The 21,486-nt window shown below is 35.1% G+C and overlaps 1 long non-coding RNA gene across 1 annotated transcript in view; it reads left to right on the forward strand.

The window, feature by feature from the left end:
- The window catches only part of LOC140510511 (uncharacterized), a 73,680-nt gene extending 60,541 nt beyond the window's left edge, over nucleotides 1-13,139 (forward strand). Inside the window, exon 4 of the long non-coding RNA XR_011969261.1 lies at nucleotides 12,274-13,139. This is a non-coding gene — a long non-coding RNA (uncharacterized lncRNA). The remainder of the gene's footprint in view (nucleotides 1-12,273) is intronic.
- The last annotated feature ends 8,347 nt before the right edge of the window (nucleotides 13,140-21,486 follow it).

The following is a 21,486-nucleotide window of genomic DNA, read 5'->3' on the forward strand; positions in this document are numbered from 1 at the left end:
TAATTTTGTTTTGGTCCTCTTTGAAGATGAAGGACAACAATCAATCATTCTGTCTTCTCCTCTCTGATGAAGAAGATTCCCTTCCCATTAATCTGGTCCCACCCCATCCATCTGCAATCTTTAAAAAAAAAATTCTATTGTATACACACATGCACACATACATGTGTATATGTGTACACACATGTATATATATTTCTGCATATACATACATATGCTTATTTCTGTATACTTATATACATATATTTACATTTAAGTATACATAAATGCATATACACATACACACAGAATATGTCTCTTCTCCCTTTTACAGACAAGTTCCTGGGAAAAGGGGGGGGGAAGTCTAAATTTAAAGGCTTTTCCTTCATTTCCAATTCATTTTTCATCGCTTTATATTCTGGTTTATATCCTTATATATTTGAAACTCTTTTCTTCAAAGTTATTAATGATCTGTCCTTCAGGCATGTCCTGCTCTTCATGATCCCATGAACATATCAATATGTCCATGAAGTTTTCCTGGCAAAGATTCTGAAGTGGTTTGTCATTTCTTTCTCGATGGCATTACAGCAAATAGAGGTTAAGTGATTTGCCCAGGGTCACACAGTTAGTAAATGTCTGAGGCCAGATTTAAACTCAGATCTTCCTGACTCCAGGTTCAGCACTCCATCCACTGAACCATCTAGCTACCCCAATTAATGATCCACTACTTGTCAAATCTAATGGTCTTTTCTAAATTTTCATCCTCAACATCTTTGCAGCCTTTAACTCTGCTGACATATTTTGTTCCTGGCTACTCCTTCCTCTTGCCTTGACATTTCTCTCCTTTGGTTCTTCTTTAACCTCTCTGATCACTAATCATTGTCTTTTGTTGTTTCATTATCCATAGCCTGCTTCCTATCTGTGCTTATATCAGCCTGAGGCCCTCTTTTCTTCTCTCTAGGAATTTTCTCCCTTCGTGATCTCATGGGTTCAATTATTATCTATACCCAGATGACTCCCAGATCCATATAGCCAAACCTAATACTTTCTCCTGAGTTCTTATGCATCTCCATTTAAAAAGGAATGCCCCATTGACATTGCAATTTCACTATTCCAAAAGCAGAACTCATCTCTTCACCCAAACCCATCCTTCTTTCAAACTTCCTTATTTTTATAAAGAGTGCTATATTATCTTTCCTATCACCCAGGTTCCAAATTTCAGTGATATTCTTGACTCCTTCCCCTCCTGGATGAATAATGGTCACCTTCCATTACCACCACTGTGAAGGAACCCACTCTTCTCCCAACTTTGCAACCATTCCCCCTTTTTCAGCAGTTGTGAGGTACTCCTACCTTCACCTCATGGGTACGTATTCCTTGAGTGAATAAATTGTTGCCAGTTATATACTGCTGGTAGATGGTAAGAAGGCATGACTACATATAAGAGGAATTACAAAAAAGCCCACCTGGCAGAATTACAGGGTGTAACAAGGACAGTAATGTATTACAAGACAAGAATGATAAGTTGGAGCTAGCTTGTAAAAAGCTTTAAAAGCTACCAAGCTTAACGAGTTTCCCTGTGGTTCCCCAAGTTCAATGGACTTTATCATTTGCCCTAATCATTACCATCTGTCCTAATGATGCACCTCAAGGACCTCTATGTCTTCCCTTGACTGTGCTGCTGAATCTCAAAGATAACCAAGTTTTTCTTTCTTTTTCCTGCAGTTGAATGCTCTTCTGTGCTATGTTATCTCCTATAATTAGAATGTGAACTCCTTAAGAGTTAAAATTGTCTCACTTTTTGATTTGTACACTTAGTACAGCATTTGGCTATTAGCAAATACTCATTCAGACAAGTATCATTCATGCATTTCCTCACCTCACATATTCAATGAACATCCAAATTTTGTTTTTTCTATCTTTCTAGCATTACTAGCATCTGTCTTCTCTGTTCACATGCCAATACCCTAATTTAGGTGGTGCAATCAATAGACCACTAGGCTTGGAATCAGGAAGTCTCATGTTCTTGAGTTCAAATTCAGCTTCTGACACTTACTTACTTCTGACACTGACCTTATGCAAATCACTTAATCACATTTACCTCAGTTCCTCATTTGTAAAATGAGCTAGAGAAGGAAATGGCAAACCACTCTAATATCTTTGTCAAGAACATACAAACAGGGACCTGAAGAGTCAGAGCACAACCAAAATATCTGAACAACGTACAATAGCCCTCAATTTGTTCCTCAGCATCTGGTCTCTCCCCATTTCAATTCATCTCTACAGAACTACCCAAGTGATTTTCCTAAAATGTAGTTCTATGTTCATATCACTCCTATGTTCACTAAACTCCTATGGTCTCCTCTATTAGAATGAAATATAAGCTCTACTTTTTGTCTTTTAAAGCTCTCCAAAAATATTATAACCTATGACCTATAAGTATGTAACATAACATAATATAGTTTAATACATAATGTTCAAACCCTCTGTCATCCCGCCAGTCTGATTTTTTTTTTTTTTGCTATTCCTAGCAAACACTCTACCTGCCATCATTGTGTTTTTGTACTGGTCTTCTCTCATTTTTAAAATATATTTCTTCTTCACCTCTACCTCTGACTACCACTTGCTTCCTCAAAACTCAGTTCAAGTGCTACCTTCTATAGGAATCTTTTCCTGATTTCCTTCCTCCCCCAGCTGCTTGTGCTTTTCCCTGAAAGTTACTTTTTAAAATTATTATTACTTTTTAAAATTATTTCTGTATATATTTTATATTTACATACTGTATAAGTAAGCACCCCAACTTGCACAAGGGAGTCTACTATCACAGGTTCTTATATCTTCTTTCATAAAAGGAAAGGAAACTTTTGAGGGATTAACAATCCCTTTACTCAAGCACATGCATCATTCCTTTAACCAAGGACATATATCACTCACTTATTTCAGGGGAGTCAGCAACCTGAACGTCAAACAAAATGCAGAAACATCAAAGATCAACAGACATGACTTACTGTGCCTGAATTAAACAGATGGGTCCAAATGTCTGACCATAGTTACCAGAGAAAGACATCTGGGTTTTCAAAGCCAGAGGCTCCTTAGTAGCTTCCCAGAGACCTCATCTGGCCAAACAAACACTTCCAGCCAGTAAGCCCCAAATTAAAACCTCACCCTGACCAGAGAGTATGCATATCTTTTTGTAGAGTCAGAGGGCTCTTGAGAACCAATGGCTCATTAACAAAAGGGTTGGGCAGTTTCTGCAAATCTTCCCTAATCAAACTCCCCTTAATAGACAGGCCCATTAATGGGTGGGGAAGATCTTTAATTACATTAACAATACAAATATAATACACACACACACACACACACACACATATATATATTATATATGTATATATATATAGTTTCTAATTAAAGAAACTCTTTTTTCTGTACTTTAGTCTTAGTAAAGACTCTTGGTTGATAAAGGCAAGATTCAATCAAAGGCATTATATTTCTTGATTAAATTAAAACAAAAACAGCTTGCCATCACACATACATGTATTATATATATTATCTCCCCAATTTAATTGAAGCTCCTGAAGGGAAAGGACTGTTTCTTTTCTGTCTTTGTATCCTGAGTGCCTAGCACAGTACCTAGAACATGGAAAACACCAAATAAATGCTTATGAAATGATCACTTCAATTCAGCAAGCATTTATTAAGCTCTATGTATATGCCATGCCTGGAATACAAGGAGAAAAGCAAAACAATACCTGCCTTCCAAGAATACACATTCTCCTAGAAGAGAGAGACACACCCAAAGAAAAACAGAAATACTTAAATACAAGAGAAGAAATTACATACTCAATTATGTCTACTTTGTTCTTGTTGGTCAGTCAGTCCTTTCAGTCATGTCTGATGCTTCATGACCTCATTTGGGGTTTTCTTGACCAAGATACTGAAGTGGTTTGCCATTTCCTTTTTCCAGCTCATTTTATACAGCAAGAAACTGAGGCAAATGGGGTTCAGTGACTTCCTTAGCATCACAAAGCTAGTATCTGAGGCTTGATTTGAACTCAGGTTCTCCTGACTCCAGGGACAGCACTTTATCCACTGTATCAACTAAATACCCTTATATGACTGGCTTATATTACATCTGACTACTTCGGTGCAAACTTTTTTCAAATAGTCCTAAGTAAAACTTTTGATTTAAAAGATACAAGAGAGCAAGAAAACAAGAGAAAAGAGTTAAGGGAAAGGATAGAAGATGAAATGAATAAAAAGCAAAAATATATATGTATAGTGTTGCTTCACCTCATCATATAATATGCATATGTAAACATACATTATATACATACAAACACATATATATGTAGATATATATATACACATATGTATGCATGTATATGTGTATATGTGAATCTATTTTTATCCATTTATGTGTACATATTGGTCCCCCCAAAATTCACAGAATGAAACCTGTGAATTAGGTGGAGGGGGGAACAAGACTCTTATTTTGCAAAACCAGTTACAAACATAAACAATTATAAGATTTTGTGCAACCCAGTCAAGTAAAGTTGATTGATTTTATCTGTAAATTGCTATTGACTTGTCAGCTGGCTTCTGTTGTGCAAAATCAGGATGCAGTGCATTGGACTGAATAAATGTGTTGCATGGCAAGTCTTCTTGGTGCTAAATTGCATTCAACTAGAGAGTAGTTAAATGTCTTTTTTTCCCCTAAGATGTGCACATGTAAGTGTGTCTCCAATGGTGTGTTTTATGTGGTGGAATTTGTAGTCAGAGAGCTTACATGCCTCACAAAAAGATAAGAGAGACCATAAAAGTGATGAGGCAAAACAGATATCCAAATAGGCAGAAGCAATTTAATTTATCTCTGAACATTTAACTGAAATTAATTCCTATGTGATTGATCCTATTTTGTGAAGGTAGCTAGCATTGAGTCCACGCATGACTTAGAACCATTCATTGTGGTGTTCCCAGAAATGATCACCTTTCTGACAAACCAAATCAGTAATGCATTGAAATTATTTACTCTATTCATGAAATATATAGCTAATGACCATGAGAAAATTCAAAAGTCTGAGGAAAATGTGTATAACTCACACATTCATTTCTATAAAATAACTTGCAGCATCACCCTGATCAAATGATATTTATTAGGCCTGCATGAACTGCATGATCTATTACAGATTTGAGCATATTTCTCTGTATTGAATAACTAGAAAAAAGACTTTTCATGTTACTTTAAAAAATAAATACCTCCAAATATCTCAAGTCTTAGCTGAATGTAAAAATGTGCAGCAATAGATATGAAAGAAATACTTTTTATGACAATTCCAATGTGAATTGGATAAACTTTAAACCAATGGTTTTTGAGATTGTTTATAGTTAAGGAAATGTTTCAGTGAAAATCAAAGAGGAGAGTAATAGGGAAGACATGAAATTCTTCTCACATTACTATGTTTTGCATGGAAGTGTATTCCTGATTAAAAAGGCAATGAACGGGTTTATTTATAAGGACAGAAATATGATGCTATGGATATTGGAAGATAACTACTTTAGTAGGAAACCATGTTCCATTTTTGCCTATAAATAATTTATGCAAAATGCTAGACACTTGGAGGATGGAACATGTTGTGTTAAAGTGTCAACAGTAATTGAGAATTGCACACTTCTCTCAGTTTAGGTTTCTACAGGGTAGTTGTAAAAGAAACCAAAATAGAAACAAGCTGGCAATGTCTTACCTGAAAATTAGGACAGCTCTTTTTTTTTTTGGTTACTGTACATTTGCACAATTTATAACCTTTGAACAGCTGTCTTCATAATTTCTTTTTTGCAGTACAAATATTTACTGTTGTAACCAACTGAAACATTGGAAGAGATTAATATCAAAATTTCATTATTTGACTAAAGCTACCATGCTGACTGATAGTGTGAATGTCTTGGACCTGATTTTCTAAGGAAAGTATATTTCTGGTTCCACAAACTATAGCACTGGTATAAATAAACTTCAAAACTATGATGTAAGACCCAGGAAAACTGAATGATATAAGTTATATGGCATATTTCAAACATAAATAGTCAAGTCAGAAGACCTAAAAAAGTCTTATTTCTAAGTTAAAGACATAGCCACAGTGTCCAGGGAGTACTACTCAGAGAAAGAAACATCATAGTGAAGACTTACCTCAATCAACTCTTGAACATCCATGGTCTTTGAAATGAGCTCTCCACTACTTAAATCTTAAATTTTTGCATTGAATTCTGCTTTTTCATTCCTAGTAACCAAAGTCTATATGATTAGTGGGAGGGATATATCTTGTATGGCTGCATGGTTCCTAAGACCATCCACTTGTCATTTATTCCTGTGATTTATCCCTACATTTATATCTACTCTAAAGAGGAAACTAGAATTTAGACTTTGGCAGTTGAGGTTAAAGTCATAAATCTATAGAGAAATTGTTATAGAAAGGTTACTGGTCTGAACTGATGTTTGCATCTCTATATATAGAATGAGAGCTGGAGGAACCTTAGTGGTCTCTAGCTCAAACCCTTCAATTCACTGATGAGGATATTGAGACTTAGAGATATTTAGTTCCTTCCTTGAGGTCACACAAGCAGTAAGTGGCAGAATCAAGATTTTAACATAGGTCCTCTGATTTCCAAATCTAGTACTCTATCCACTATAACATGTCATCTGCCCTACCTTTTTGTCATAGTTTTCAGAAGTATCTTTTAATATAAGCAAAAACAAACTATAAATAGAAAACATTCAAAGCATTAGAGATTGTCAATCACAATTTTCAGCAATGGAGGTCATTTCTACTCTGGGAATTCCCTTTAACAATGAATTCACAGTCCTAGGTCAATACATAGAAAAACAGAAACAGCATAGAATTGGTAGTTCGACTATTTGTGTGCAAGGAGAAACAAGAAAATCAGTTCCATTGAATGGTAGAGTACTTAGAGGGAAGTAAGGTATTAGAAGTTTGGGAAGGTATAAAGAGGCCAAGCTATGAATGTTTTACAAGGCAAAAAGATTTTATATTGGCTCTTGCAAGTAATGGGGAGCCACTGGAGTTTGTTGAATAGGAGAGATACATAGTCATACATAAGATCATTTTGATATCTTAATAGAACATGGATGGATAGGGGAACGAATTGAGGGAGGGAGATTAACCAGAAAAATATTGCAATAGTGGAATGTCAGGTGATGAGCGCTTACATCAATGTAGTGACAATTTCAGAGAAGAGAAGAAGGTATATATGAGAAATGTTGCAAATGTAGAATCAATAGGAACTGGCAATAGATAAGGAAGGAGTGGGAGAGCTAAGGAATACACATAGATTTTAAACATGTGTGTTTTATTCCATATATTAAAAATAAAATACATGAGATTTTTTTTTTAAATCTGAAAAAATTGTCTACAGGACATCAGATTGAGATGTCCAATATAGTTGGTAAGCAGAGATTAAAGGTCAAGAGAGAGATTAGGATAAATACCAGAACATCATTCATTCATTCATTTGTTGATCTGTCAGTCCATCCAGCAAATATCAATTGAGCAATAATATATTATAGGCAAGATACTTTTCTAACTGTCTAAGAGATCAAAAGACAAAGCACAGTCCTTGATCAAAAAGTTACACTCTAATAACAGATAAGATACACAAAAATACTTATAGAATAAATAGTTTGTGTAAAGTAATGTTAATAATTATAGCTCAGATTTATATAGCTGTTTTAGGCATACTATGCATTTGTCTTTCACCCCTTCATTTGATCCACAACTGAGTAATATGTGGTCAATTACTATTTTACTTAATAGACAAGAAAAGTGAAGTTCAGAAAAGTTAGATGATTTACCCAGGTTTACTCAGTTTAAAAAAAATGGCAAGGCTATATTTAAAACCAAGTCTTCCTGAGCCCAACTCTGGTGTACTATTCACTGCCAGTATAAAGTACTACCTGAATTCAAAAGAAGGTTGTTTTTGTTTTGTTTTGTTCTGTTTTTTTGCTTTCATACAAGAATTCATCCGAGCTGATCCTCAAAGTATATGAGTATTTCAATTAACAGAAGTGATAGGTAAGGCATTACAAGGACAGGAAATTTGTGATTGAAATTCCAGACACTGCAGTGTTAAGGAAGGATTAGGGAAAAGGTGAGGAATCTGTTTTATATAGAATAGATAGTGAGAGAAGCCCAGTACTGGGAAATAAGACTGCTAAGGTAGTGGAAAGAAGATTGTGGAGTAATTCAAAGGTGAATTATTTACCTATAACCAAACTATGTAAGGGAAAAATGTGAATATCCATTCAGGAAGTGATTCCACAGAACTTGAAAGGAAAGGATTTTGCAGTGACTCATCATGAACACTGTTCCTGATGCTATGAGTTAACTAGTTATTTTGTTTATTTTGAGAGGAATATCCACAAAGGTATGATCCAGGTTGAGGATGAGTATTTTAAATCAGTTTTAGCAGAGAAATGAAATTGACATTCAGGACCATAGAAGGGAGTATCTCATGAGTCTTTTGTATTGTAACTTCTTAGCAGTGTCTTGCCTTTCTGGGATTAATATCATTAGCCACAGGGCCAAAAACAACAATAAAACTTTCCTTAAATATCTTCAGAGCCTAAATTACAGAATGGGCTTGAGCTCAGCAAGAGCAGCAACCAGTTTTTGTGGTGCTATCACACTCACCGCTCCAAAGCATTTTCCCTACAGCTTACTGAGATTGACTCTTGAAAAATAGTGAAACTTTATGCCCAAAACTCACTGCAGAAGGGACACCCTCATGCCAGCCACCTAAATTTCAACCAAGGTACTTGAATGGAAGTCATTTTTTTGATCATAGTTGGTTTCCTTTCTATACTGATCTGGCAAGTGTTTTGAATATGCCAAGGTTGATTACAGCATTAGTTCTCCTGAATATTGTAATATCATAAATTCCCAGAGTGAAGATGTTTTGTAAAAACTCTACTTCATTAAGATAGAGTCAATAGTATGCAAAGTGACCCTTCTGTAATATATATTCATACATGTGAATGCATGTATACATATGCACACATACACATATACATGTATCTATACATCCATGAAGGTATAAGGACATATATACATATATGCATATGTGGATAGACATACATATAGGATTCAAAGGATCCAGAAGCTCCTAGCATAGCTTATTATGGGATGCAATGTGCCTATGTCTCTTGTTGATGATGATGACAATCTTTCTCTTTGTTTGTGTATAGTATAATTTTCAACACAGCCCATCTTTAATAAATGTTGAATCACCTAAATCTCCAAATTACATGCAAACATAAAGCTGTTTTTTCTGAAAAATGGTTTGAATTATCAACAGATAGTTCGAGTAAATATGTGTTATTACCTGAAAATTTCCACTGCAGGATAAATGAAAGATTTCATCTCTACTTTATTTTTTAGTCACCACCCTATATGAGCACTTTATGTTTTCACATTTGTTATTTTTTATAGATAAACTTCATAAACTAATACAACTATTTAGGGCAAATCAACTAAGCAGATTCCCTGCTTGATGTGCATTTAAGTATGTTATCTAAAGAAAATAGAGAGTTCCTCTGCCCTTTGGTCTTCCCAGGGAGTCCACTTCTGTGCAGCAGAGGAGTTTTCTCTGAAAGAATATTTTAAAAGTAAACAAAAGTAATATTAAAAGTGCCTTTCTCTGGAGATTGTCTATTTGAATATGCATGTATTTTCTTTAAATATATCAGAAACTAAAAGAGAAGTCCTATATAAATTTTTTATCAATAGATACTCTATGATTTCAGATACAAAGATAAAAACATAGATATATAGATACATAGAGATAGATGGATGGATGGATGGATCAATAGATGGATGGATAGATGAATAGAGAGATAGAGAGACAGAAAGATAGATAGACAGATAGATAGATAGATAGATAGATAGATAGATAGATAGATAGATAGATAGATAGATAGGTGAGCAGATAGACATTCATTTGATTGGTAACATGGAAACTTCTTAGTTTAAATTAGCTTTTGAAGAGATCATAAAAAGTAGATAAGCCAAATGGTTCTCTTCTCTTCACCTCTGACTTCCAATGCTCAAATGAGGGAGGACAAAAACTAAAGAATTCAGGGCTGTGAGTTTCCTGTTGCCATGTATTTTCTAGTACTGAGTCACAAATTGTCTAGGTAGTCTTCCAACTATATCTTTCAGAATCCATATATACAAGCTCTAGTAACTGCAACAACAGCAAACAGATTAGTAGTACCATAAATGTTAATGCCAATAATTTCATAAGGAAAAGCTATTATAAAAGAAACAAAAATATCTCCCTGTTTTCATTGCATAAATTGGTTCAGATTTTTCTCTTCTGAGTGTTGTGTGTGTGTGTGTGTGTATGTGTGTGTTTAATTGAATCTTTTTGGTTTATTTTTTTTTACTTCATTTTCATTTCAATATATCTTTCTCCTCTTCCTTTCTCAGAAAACTATGCCTTATTAAAAAGATTTTTAAAAATTTGACAAAACCAACTAATATATCAAGAAAGTCTGACAGTATCTGTGATATTCCATACCTATAGATCTGACTTCTGCAAAGAAGGAAGTGCACTTTCTTAACTCTTGTCTGAGATCAAGATTGTTCATCATCTCTCCATAAAATTCAGTTTTGCCTTGCAATGGTTATTCTTTCCTTTTATGTTATTATAGTAATTGTATATATTGTTGTCCTGGGTTTTCTTACTTTACATCAATGCATACGCATTTTCTTCCCATGCTTCTCTAAATTCTTCTTTTCATCATTTTCCAGGCATGAATATAGTCTATAAATTCACTTGTTGCTTAGTTAAGTAATGTGTTTTGCATTCATTTTCTTACAGATTGTCATTTTCCACACACTTACCTAGCAACTTTGATGGAGTTGTATGTCATCCGTAGTGACATATGACTTGTACTTCACATCATCAGTACAGATTTCCACCCCTGAATTGTATTGGTAAAAGGAATTTCCTCACCCAAGAGTTCACTCTACCACGGAAAACTCATGTCTGATTCTTATTCCTATTATTTTACATCATGGAGTGTGGTAACCACATATATGAAAGCAGAAGTAAAACTATTTTGAAAAGAGTAAAAAAAAAAAAAAAAAAAACAAGACACAAAATCTAGGTATAATTACCCTGCATCTTGCCACATTCCAAAGGTGATTCACGGACATCCCTTACAAGCAGCAGCACTTTTAGGTGAAGTCATGCAAGTAAAGGGAATATTTCCCTTCCCCTCAAGAATTCTAGTTATGCAAGTATTAAACCAGCTGCAAAGGGGAGAACAAAGTGGTGTGTGTGTGTGTGTGTGTGTGTGTGTGTGTGTATGCACATGTGTATGTATCCTCATTCATTTGGAAAGATAAAGTAGAATACTAGTCAAAGAAAATTTCACTTTACCTTCCAAATAGTCAAATTGGAGAACAAACAACTTTTTACATCTCACTTTTCCTTTTAATGTTGAAGGAAGAGGCAGAGCCAAGGTGGCAGAGTAGAAGCATGACCCATAGGAGCTCTCCCACTACAGCCCATAAAGTGCCTGTAAAAAATGACTCTTAACAAATTCTAGAGTAGCAGAAGCCACAAAACAATAGAGCTAAAGAGATTTCCAGCCCAAGGCAGCTTAGAAGGCCAACAGGAAAGGTCTGTCGCACAGGGTGTGAAGCAGAGCACAGCCCAGCCTTGTCTGCTGTGCAGCAGGGACAGAGCTGGAGCAGGCAGAATCCCAGGCAGCAGCTATGATTCCTAGATCCCTCAACCCACAAATGCCAAAGATAGCTTCAAAGGTCGGTGAGAATGCTCTTTTACCTGGGGTAGAAGGGAGCAGGGTCCTCCCCTAGTTCCAGCCCCAGGTGGTGACAGCAGCAGCATCCATTTTTGGAGCCCTCAGCTTAAAGAACATGGGGGAATTGAACCGCTGATCTGAATCTCAGCCCTGGGTGGCTGCTGTGGAGTGAGGAGGAGCACTGGCATAGTGGATCTGATGGAGGCTTTGGAGAGGATCCTGGGCAGAAAAACTTGTGGTAGCTCCCAAATGAAAGTGCAGTCCAGGAGAGGAGTAAACACCTCTCCCTTGACTGTGCCACCTCGGGGGAACTTATAATTTACAGGTCTCTAGAATATACCCTCCTCCTGACAAAGGACTCAAGCAACTGTCTGGGAAAATGCCCCAAAAAAGGGAAAAAAATAAGACTATAGAAGGTTACTTTCTTGGTGAACAGGTATTTTCTTCCATCCTTTCAGATGAGGAAGAACCATGCGTACCATCAGAGGAAGATATAAAAGCCAAGGCTTCTGCATCCAGAACCTCCAAAATAAATAATTGTCTCAGGCCATGGAAGAGCTAAAAAAGGATCTGGAAACTCAAGTAAGAGAGGTGGAGGAAAAATTGGGAAGTGAAATGAGAGCAATGCAAGAAAACCATGAAAAGTGAGTCAACAGCTTGCTAAAGGAGACCCAAAAAAATGCTGATGAAAATAGCATCTTTAATATTGGAGGAGGAGTCAGAAATGCACATGTGTGTTCGTCCTTTGTTGCCGAGGAAAACCATGCCATCAGCGAAATAATGACATGACTTGTACTTGATTTTGTTTTTTGAGTAAGGGAGCGCTGTGCAGGTCACCAGCCTCACTTCTCTTCCAGAGCCATCTGAATCCAGTGACCAGATATTCATCAGGATGACTGGAGATAACCCAGGATGAGGCAATTGGGGTTAAGTGACTTACCCAAGGTCACACAGCTAGTGAGTGTCAAGTGTCTGAGGTGAGAATTGAACTCAGGTCTTCCTGACTCCTGCATTGGTGCTCTATCCACTGTACCACCTAGCTGCCCAAAATGCACGTTAGCAATGTATTAAACTTCTAATGATTGTATCTAGTAGTATAGCGTTTTCATTGGTCTTTTTTCAAGTGGCCTGCCTACCTTTATAATCAGGAAAACCTGTTTTCAAATCTCCAGAGTACCTCTAAGACTATTGTAAATGAGCTGCTGATATGTGTCAGTAGACAACTCAAGGTGTAGGGGAATAAAGGGGCGAAGTATGTGTAGGTGTAAGTATATCTGTTCCTACGCAAATTTATCTTGGACAAGCTCACATTTTTTTTTTAGTGTTAAATATGATTAATTACTTTCTTTTGATAAATTGTAATTCCATTACAAATGGAATAAAATGAAAGATTTCACTTATTTATAAAATATTTTATTTTTATTAGTTTATTTATTTTTAGTTTTCAATGTTCATTTCCATAAGTTTTAAAATTTCTACCCCTCCCTTCCCCCTCCACCCTAATATAGCATACAATCTAATATAGGCTCTTCACATACATTCCTATTAAAACATTTTCACATTACTCATATTGTATAGGAGCTTTATATCGAATGGGAGAAATCATGAGAAACAAAACAAAACAGAAAATAGTCTGCTTTGCTCTGATTTTAGATTCTATAATTTTTTGTGGGTGGCATTTTCCACTATGAGTTGTTTGGAATTGTTTTAGGTCCTTGCATTGCAAAGATGGGCTAAGTCTATCAAAATCAGTCATCACACACTGTTGTTGTTACTATGTACAATGTTCTCCTGGTTCTGCTCACCTCACTCAGCATCAGTTTATATAAGTCTTTCCAGGTTTTTTCTGAAGCCCACTTGTTCATCATTTCTTGTGGTGTAATAGTATTCCCTTACATTCATATAACACAACTTATTCAGTCATTCCTTAATTGATGGGCATGCCCTCAATTTGCAGTTCTTGGTCACCACAAAAAGAGCTGCTATAAATATTTTTGTATATGTGGGTCCTTTTCCCATTTTTATGATGTCTTTGGGATACAGTTCTAGAAATGGTATTGCTCGGTCAAAGGGTATGCATAGCTTTTAGCCCTTTGGGCATGGTTTTAGACATATTTTAAAGAAAAAATTAGTTTTTAATCAAACCCTCAGTGTATATTCATTTATTTAGCGAAAGTTTTGAAAACTACTCAAATTCTTAAAAAAGTTTCAAAATTATCATTAATTTGAAATACATGAAAATTTCCGTTTTCATCTTTATTTAGCCAATTAGGTCATTGCAGATGATGAAACCTAACACCAATTCAGCTTTCATAGAACAGAAACTTCTAAATAAAATATTATATTTTTAAGTAATAGCCAGAGTTCTCTATTTGGAACTCACAAAGGCCATAGAGATTTTCTACATATACATACATACATACATATATATATATATCCCTGCTTTTGGACATGAGGAGACTGAGGCCTGGGGCACACAGGTAGTAAGGAGTAGAACTAGCCTTTGAATCCAAATGCTCAAATTCCAAAATCAGCTGTTTTTCAAATTATGTCATCCTACTTCCCATAATCTTTTCCTCTTTTCATCATTCCTTCCATCATTCTTATTTCATAATGCAGACACACTTGGCCAAAGGTTGTTGATTGGTTTCTCAAAAAATGAATTTGGTAAAAGGTACTATAACAACAGTTTGTTCCATAATAATGATGTCTTAACTGGAAGATATTCTGCTGGTGTGATGTTTATAAACAAGAAGAGATCCTCATCTTCACCCCCACTCCCTTCAAATTCCTCTTTTCTATTCTTTGAGGAGTAGGAAGAAGGTTAGGATGAAAATTGTCCTCACTAGGACCAGTTACATCTATTTAGGACATTGATCATTGATCATTATTGTTATAGGGAAGTGACAGGTTTTCGGGGTCTCTGAAGGCGTCTGTCTTATGGAGGATAAGGGAAATGCCCAACCCCTTAAGTAAATTAAAGAATCTTGAGCATTAGCCATGATTTGTGTACTATAGTTTGGGGGCACCCTTCTTGCTAACTTTTTAAAAGGTAGCATACCATTGTAGTCAGACCTTTTTCTATTTTGAGAGAATCTGAGAGCCACAGAGCTAAAAACCAGACCTCATTCCAAGAGGAAAGAAATAGAGGTGGAGAGAAATCTTGTTTTTGTATATAGTCTATCCCCCTGATAATGACTACCCTAGGATTATTATACTTAGTATTATGTACATAGACTGAAAGGAGCCATTCAGTTTTTTTTTTTAATTTCAGATGCCTAAACTCATTTCTTAGATGCAGAAATGGTTAGAAGCAAAGACCTGTTTTATTTGCAAATGCTTTCAATCACATATCCACAGTGTGTAAAACTGGATGACAAACAGCAATAGGTCTTGAAGCTCAGGTTTCTGAATAGAGGAGGAAATGATTCCTTCCTCTTTCATGTGTCAAAAATGTAAAGAATTCACAGACCTAGATGCTATAGAACTAATATCTACAGAATGTTCCTTGTCATCCCATCTACTCCTCAATCACATACTCAGAATTTAGTTAGGTCCTTGGAGGGATGGACTGGAGGCAAATTGGACCAGCTCATATGAGGTAATTTTTTCAGATTTCCAAGTAAGTTTTTATACCTCTGAAATTAGCAAACACTACGAATCAGTGTTTAGGTTACCATTTTGTGTGTATGTCTATAAGAGTATGTGTGATTGCTTAGGCTTAATTAAAGTAATGAAAGAATATAAGGCAAGTTAAATTTAAAAGCATGTCATGCATCCATTTTCCCCCAGATATCTAGATGTTAAACATTTACCATGTATGTCTTTTTTTTTTAATTTTTAACACAATAACTTTAATATAGATTTGAAAGGAATAGCAAGTTGTACATAATAGATTTGCAATTTCTTTTGTTATCATCTTACCCGCCCTCCCTCCCCTGTTCTACTATGGCATAGAAATACTTGTTTTATTTCATAAGTTCAGAATAAAAATTTTTAAAAGGAACATTTAACAGAACTTACTGGACCCATACCTTTCCTTCCCCTTTATAACGCTGATTAAGTCAAATCTCTCCGCCCCCCTAAAAATGAGTTTTCCCTAAAAGGTGACAACTTATCCCCATAACTGGTTGGTCTTTGCCTCCCTTGATCCAGCTTCCTAGTAACTTTTGGCTATGTTGACTTTCTTCTTAATCACCTAAGAGTATAAAAGAATTCTTCCCACATGGAATGGAGGCCCCTTTAAATTGGGGGATGTCTGAAGACCATGCCAGTCACCACATGCTGCCCAACTGACCAGAGAGCCTGTTTGTTAATAAGTCATCATAATCAGCACTGTGGAATAGATAGAACTAGGCATTATTTTGATGCTAAATGCCTCTCCTTCCTTGTCATTATCATTGTTGTGTTAGGGCTAAGTAAACTTTCTTTTGCTGATTGTGACAAAAATGAGTGACTCGTTTTATCTTTAGGACAAATAATGTTAATAAATAATATTTATTAATTAATAATGTAATAAATAAAATAATATAAAAATATGTTCTTATATTTCTGCATATAAACGATAATCATAATAATTTATATTTATAATTAATAATAATAAATAAATAACGTTAACAGAGTACCAGAATCAGGCCTGATCCTAATGCTACCTTTTGAGAAAGAGAATGGTGTATTTCATGGCAACTTAGATTTCAGGGGTTTCAGGACCCAGTCTTCTAGAGAGAAGTCTGAGCACTTAAAAATTTCAAACTTCTCCATAAGGGAGAGAGAAATGGTTCTGGAATAGAACTTTCTAGCAAGAGAATGGGAAATTCCTGGGAAGCACCAGGCCCTCAGAGAGAAGAGATTTGTACACTTGGATCTGGTGCTAAAGGAGCAAAAAAGGGCCATTAAATGGTACAGAGAGATTATAAACCTAAAGTTTCACCTCAACTAATATCTTGAGCTATTTAAATGGTTTTGGTTCAGAGGGAAAGTGACTTTCTATGACCCCAAAATTCATTTCCCTTCTGAGAGATATACAGTCTACAGAATGATAAGGTAAGCCTAAAGGACAACACAGCCTTGTGTAAATAAGGTGGCTGCTCCTAGAAGAGAAAAATATAGAAATATACTCTAGGAGAGCATAGAAAGGATAATGATTGATGATACAACATTACAGTAAATGTCATACAATTTAGGGTGACTGGAATTTTGTTGTAATATGGCAATGGATTTATTATCCTACATAGCTGTTCTCTTGGCTTTCATATTCTCCCAAAACCCATGATTCTGGAAGACAAAATCAACTCTGATATACCTTCTCTGCACCACTTGTTCCTGAAGCTCCTCTTCCTTTTGTCAGAGAGGGTGGACAGTAGACATCCAGATCCACAGATATTTAAGAAGGATGTCCAGAGAATTACCCCATCATTTCCCACCTGATTACTCTCTTAGATTTCATGTTTTCTAGAAACCAAACATACTAAAAGGTGAATTCAACTAACATGAATTCTCTAAATCACATCTCCTGAGATTACTTCCCACTCTTGCTTCAGGTCTTCATCTTTTCCCCCTCTCTCCAAACAGGATGCCCTCCTGCCCCTGCCCCCACCATGTTTTTCAACTTCTTTTTGTATACTACCTCATGCCTTTCTTTGTCTTTCTAGGACTTAGCACTTTAGCTGGCACAGCACTGATAAAAGTTTATAATCTCTAACACTCTGGGTCAATAATGTTTGGAATTTTCCTACTGAGTTTACAAAATTTCCAGTCACAGTGAGTAGGTAGAATTGAAAATGTAGATTGCTAGATAAAGTATTTTATATTTATATATGTGTACATATATGTATGTGTGTATACATATATATGTGCATATATACATATGTATTCTTAAGCAAAGCATGTCTATCAAATATTAATTGAAGAAATACTTCCTAAGGCATGATTTTGTCTGTAGTTAGTGAAAATGAGAGAAAGAAATATCAACTATAAACCTATTTGTCTATTTTAATAATCAGTGATATCAACCATGGTGATATTTTATCCATAAGAGGTTATAATTCTTCTATACCCAAATAGGTGATTATATATATTACATATGTGCATATATATGTACATCCCTACATATATGTATATATGTGTCCATATGCCCATGTGTATGTATGTGTGTCTTTTGAGTGTCTTTGATCAACTGGTAATAACCTTTTGATGATGAGATCCTATGAATTTGGCTAGTATGGAATTAGGAAGTAGAGGCACATGCTTGTTCATCTCCAGGACCATATTCAAATCTGTTCTAGCCTGCCAGATTTTTTTGTCTCCTGGCACAGTCTTTGAGAACTCACAGACATCTACGTATCATGATGAGGTGTTAGTGTATAACTTTTCCTTAGAGAAACTCCATCTTCAACCAAAGAAAATATAAGTTTCTCCACATTTAAGCAACCAAAGCATCACAGAAATAGTTCGTGTATTGGTTCTCTTTACAAATATACATACATATACATATATATATATGTATACACACACATGCACACACATACGTATATATGCACACATTTATATGGCATAATGGAAGAGCTCCATTATATCACAGAAAGAAGAATATTATGTTATAAATAATAAAATATATAATTGTATATTACTGATTGACCTCAGTTAATGATATGCAAATTCTAAGTATCTAGTTAGATTGCTCTTTATAATTTAAAGGAAAATTTTAAAACTATCATTTACCTAGATAACCAACAAATGAATTCTACAAATTACTCCCATGTTAAATATCACTTTTGCTGAAAGAAGTTAGAAAAGTAGCTTGAGATTTTCAGTGAATGTTTTATTAAACGAGGAACACAGAACTGGGTATTTAATATTAAAGGTATTTCCATTATTTAAATTTCTTATTTAGGCAAATAATTTTTCTTTGCTCTTTGGCAATGCTAGTTAGATTATATGAGCTTATACAGATGGAATATCACTCCTCTGTTAATGAAGAATTCTGGTATTACAGCCTTTTAACATCCTGTTAAATCTATTTCATACCAGAGGATGGTTTTAGTCATTCATGGGAAGAAAAAATATGATTTTCATTCTGCATTTTAACTGGAGGCTCATTAAAATAATTTACTTCCATGAGAAATATCCTAGTGATATTCCTTTTAAAGAACTGCAGTTTGTTATCACAGCTTGTTGGTATGATTAATTCAGCCTTGCTAAAGAAGCCTAAACTACTGTGTAGCTGTTAGATAGTAAATGTACTTTACAATGTAATAATAAACACACATTTTTCATAACTGAACTTTTATATAATAAGATATTCCTGAATGTTTTCCTTTTTTTTATTGGATCCTAGTGAAGCTTCGTTGTCAGGTACAATTTTTTTTCCTGTTGTCTTCATTCACACATCTTTCTCTCCTACATACTTTTGACCTTTGTGGGAAAAAAAGCTCACTTGAAATAGGGGTAATTATTCTTTACCTGATTATGTATATAAATGCTCATTTTCATTTTAGCATTCTTTTCTTCAGCAAGAAGAGCTTCACAATGTACTTCTTGTCCCTTCTCCCCACCATCTCATCCTGAAATTCTTTTACTACTGGGCAGTTTATTATAGACTCATTGTAGTAATATTTACTTTGTATATAAAATACTATATCCTATAAAATTAAATCATATATGAAAAATACTCTATTATGTATGTGTATATAATTAATTATTATTATTATTATTCAAGACAGTTAAGTGGCACAATGGATAGAGCGTCAAGTCTGGAGTCAGGAAGACTCATGCTCCTGCGTTCAATTTTGATCTCAGATACTTATTAGCTGTTTGATCCCAAACACGTCACTTAACTTTGCCTCAGTTTCCTCATCTGTAAAATGGTCTGCAGAATGAAATGACAAACCCCTCTAGTATCTTTGCCAAGAAAATCCCAAGTGGGGTCAAGAAGAATGAGAGACCATTAATCAACTAAATAATACATGAAGACAGACATAACTAAGAGAAAACAATGAAAATGATGTGATGTACCTTTGGTAGAGCTGAATACATTTGAACAAAGTAGTCTGTGAAAATCTATGACTGATGTTCCCACTGGTTCAGTCATCATATACAGGACAAAGAAAAGGAATGGTGAGAAAACATGAGACTTTCTGCGGGGTCTAAATCATCCCATACTGAGTCATTATAACCATTCGTTCATTCATTCACTCCTTTTATTCATTCATAAATATTCACTGTGATTACTATATACTAGGCACATGCAAAGGATAATAAGTGAAATAAAGGAAAAATATAGATTTGTATAATTCTGATGACCTTTTACATTTTTAAAAGATGAGTTTTCCTTTTTATCTACATTGCACAATCCATCTAACGGATTACATAATGCCTCTAATTTGTCTGACATCATTTTTAAAACTGTAGCTATAACTCTAAAATCTCACATCATTTATTTTTACATTTTTGTCTATTACTTTTAGAACGTTTCCTCTGAAGAGTTCAAGGTCCTGAGGATTTTGTCCATTTTCTTCCCCTGTTAAGGTTGAACGCACTTCATGTGAAATCTTACTTTGAATCAGAGGGCTCTGAGCTATTGTTTACATTGGAAATTAGACTTTCAACCACTGTATTACAATTATATTCAATACTTGCAGTAAGGTTTCATGCTGAGCATGAAATTAGCTTGTGTCACAAGTGTGTGAATTAATATATGTCCAATAAAAGATATTCAAAAGGAGAGAAATGAATATGAATATTTTCCCATAGGTAATAGAACCATAACATTTTCAGTTTTCAGAAATCTAGGCTTGTGGTTTGCATCTTATTTCTCTCCACATTTGAACTGATCAGTATTATCACAGCTTTCATCTTTGATTAATGCAACTTCCCAAACAATAATCAGGGCTTAATAAAACATATTGTGCTAAAATTTATTGGAAGGATTTGTGAAATGGCCCTTAATCATTCATTTACTCAATAAGGATTTGTGAAGAACCAACTATATTTCAGAGATTGACAACACAAAAATAATAATGGTTTTACATTTAGGTTTTCAATCTTTTGTTTTTGTTTTTGCCTTTAATGTTGAAAGAAGTTCAAGGAAAAGCTTGGTGTCTTTGGAAGAACGCTTTTACTAAGCCTTTCACTATCTCCCAGACTTTTCCTATATATTCACCTTATTAGTACAGTGCCTAAAATGTAACCCCCAGAGATGAACCCAGTACTCCAAATGTAATCGTGGTTAGCCTTAGCCTTAATAAGTGTGCCTTTCCTCCCTCCATAATCAAGTCTGAGAATACACTGACTTTTCTGGGTACACCATGATATAGTGGACATGGAGACAGGAAGGCATGGGTTCAAATCATCCATTCACATACTTTCTAGGTATATGGAATCCCATAAGGCATTTCTCATCTCTAAACATCAAGCTCCACATCTATAAAAAGGAATGGTGAAGGGTGGAATCAAGGTAGTGGAGTAGAGGCAAGAACTCACCTGAACTCTTCCAAATTCTCCTCCTAACTGCTTTGAAATAATGCCTCAAATCTAATCATGAAGAGGCAGTTCCAACAAATGTTCAAGGTGAAACAATTTTCTTGTCCAAGATAACTTAGCAGGTCAGCAAGAAAGGCCTGTCCCTCTGTGATAGTAGTCAGCACTAGAGTACAGCACAATTTGGGCCTCAA

This window comes from Notamacropus eugenii, chromosome 6, assembly GCF_028372415.1.
Source record: "Notamacropus eugenii isolate mMacEug1 chromosome 6, mMacEug1.pri_v2, whole genome shotgun sequence".
Lineage (NCBI taxonomy): Eukaryota > Metazoa > Chordata > Mammalia > Diprotodontia > Macropodidae > Notamacropus > Notamacropus eugenii.